Genomic DNA, 2,248 nt, shown 5'->3' on the forward strand with positions numbered 1-2,248 from the left:
CTTTCTTTCCTTCTTTCTTTCTTTCTTTCTTTCTTTCTTTCTTTCTTTCTTTCTTTCTTTCTTTCTTTCTTCATTAAAGTTTTTGCTATAAGCGCACACGTGCTTATTGGAGAGAGACAGAGAGACCGACAGGAAGGGAAGCAGCCCTCTAGGTGCTTCTCCTCCATTCACCTCTTGGGATTAGGGGCATGTATGTACCTGTGCCCTGTGTGATTTTCAGATCTTGGACTCGGGACTTGAACCACACAATCAGTCATGTGGAATCCACATGCCTTAGCCTCCATGCCATCTGCTGGCCACCCCCAATGTTTCTTTGTCTGGTGAACAAGGGCTCTTTGTCCCAGAGGTCTTCTCGTGCATTTTAGATGGCGATGTTCCGTCTCTAGGACACAGGTAACATGACCACGGACTGGGCGTCTTAGAGATGGGAAACGTGTCCACTCACAGTTCTGGCATCACATGTCTGCAGGGCCACCCTCTTATTGGCCGCCCAAGGGCAGGACTCTTCTTGCCTTCCTCCAGCTCTGGTGACGTGGTTATCCCGGGCACACCGTGATTCCGGGCAGCCTCCTTGACCTCAGCCTTGCCGTGTGGCCATCCTCCTGTGTGCATGTGATGTCCAAATCTCCTTCTTCCTGAGAGACAGAGACAGAGGGACGGTGTCGCCGCCGCAGTCCTGCAGCCTCCCGTAACCGGCGTTGGGGCGTGCCACCTATTTCCCTCTCTGGTAAGGACGAGGGTCAGATTGGGTTCAGGCCCACCCTCCTCCAGTAGGACGCGTCCTGACTGTTATGTCTGTGACGATCCCGTCCCTAAGCCAGGTCGAGGCACAGGGTCTGGGTGGACATGACGTCTGGGGCAGGCTGGGCGTACAGGACAAGGGGACAGCCTGCAAACGTAGACCTGCCTCTTCCCTCCGGAGCGCATGGCTGTTTGCTGCTGCCAGAAGGGACTCAGGTTCCCGAGGTTGGCTCCTGTCCTACACACGACCCCTGCCATGCGTGCCGGCAGGCCCTGTTCATGTGGCCTTGGGATCTGGCTGCTGCCGTGAGTCATGCCTTTTTTTCCTGAGCCAGGAGGCTCAGGTCTGGGGTCAGATCTGTGGAGCTGAGGCCTGAGCATCAGGCGAGGTCTCACCTGCACTTCCCGATGGGTGTGGGATGCACCCTAGGAGGGACGAGAGAGAGAGAGAGAGCAGTGAGCCGGGACTGTGAGGAGAGAGGAGGGAGAAGTGGCCGCCCGGGGAGGCTGTGCTGAGGAAGGGACTGGAGAGGCGATGCCTGGGAGAGGCTGCCCCGCTGGCCATGCAGGGGCAGTGCCAAGTCCCTGCTGGGCTGTCCAGCAGAGCCCGAGGGCCTCCCCTCCTCACTGACGGACGCCCAGGCAGCGCGACCTCTCTGGGGTGGTGGTCTTGGTAACCAATGGTCTCTGGACCCCTCCTGTGTGGGACCCCCACTCCCACCCCCAGGCTTGGGTCTGCAAATGTGTGCAGGTATAGAAGGAGACGGGAATGGACTGAACATGTCGGTCCAAGCTTGTTGAATAAAATAAACACAAAGACATATGTGACCTGGGGCCAGCAGGTGGCATGGAGGTGAAGGCAACTGGATCCCACATGGCCAACTGCATGGTTCGAATCCCAGAACCAGCAACTTAAAAATGGGCATATGTGCATACCTACCCAAAATCCCGAGAGGAGAATGGAGAAGCAGTTGTGGTGTGGCCACCTCCCGGGGGCGTGATTTCTCACCTTGCCTCTCTGTGATGAGCACAGGCGCACTATGGAGAAAAAAGAGAAGGGGAAGAAGGGGAGGGGAGGGGAGGGGAAGGAAATTGCTGTGTCACTCTCGGGGACAAGCCCAGGTACAGGTGCTGCGGCTGAGAGGTGCTCACGGCATCCCGCCCCCGCCCCTTGTGGCCCCTGGGGGGGTGTCTAGGGGGGCTGTGAGCTGAGCGCCCCACTGGGGCCTTACCGCAAACTCACCTTGGTGGTCAGTGTGTAGTTGCCCTGAGTCTTGGTGACAAACAACATTCCTGGTCTCTTGTCCCCTGGGACCTCTACATTTCTGCTCTAAGGGAGAGTCCCTGAGTTCCGGGGGACAGTGAGGGGCCAGCAGACCCTGTCAGACTGCGGTTCCTTTTGGCTCCCATGTCTGCATCCGGTTCCCATGGGAGGACAGGCTGTGGGGGTGCCTCCTGTCCCCACCTCCTCTGGCTTCCTGCAGCTGCTTCCTGTGCCGGCCGCCCG

Source organism: Tupaia chinensis, unplaced genomic scaffold (assembly GCF_000334495.1).
Source record: "Tupaia chinensis unplaced genomic scaffold, TupChi_1.0 Scaffold143651_1, whole genome shotgun sequence".
Classification (NCBI taxonomy): Eukaryota; Metazoa; Chordata; class Mammalia; order Scandentia; family Tupaiidae; genus Tupaia; species Tupaia belangeri.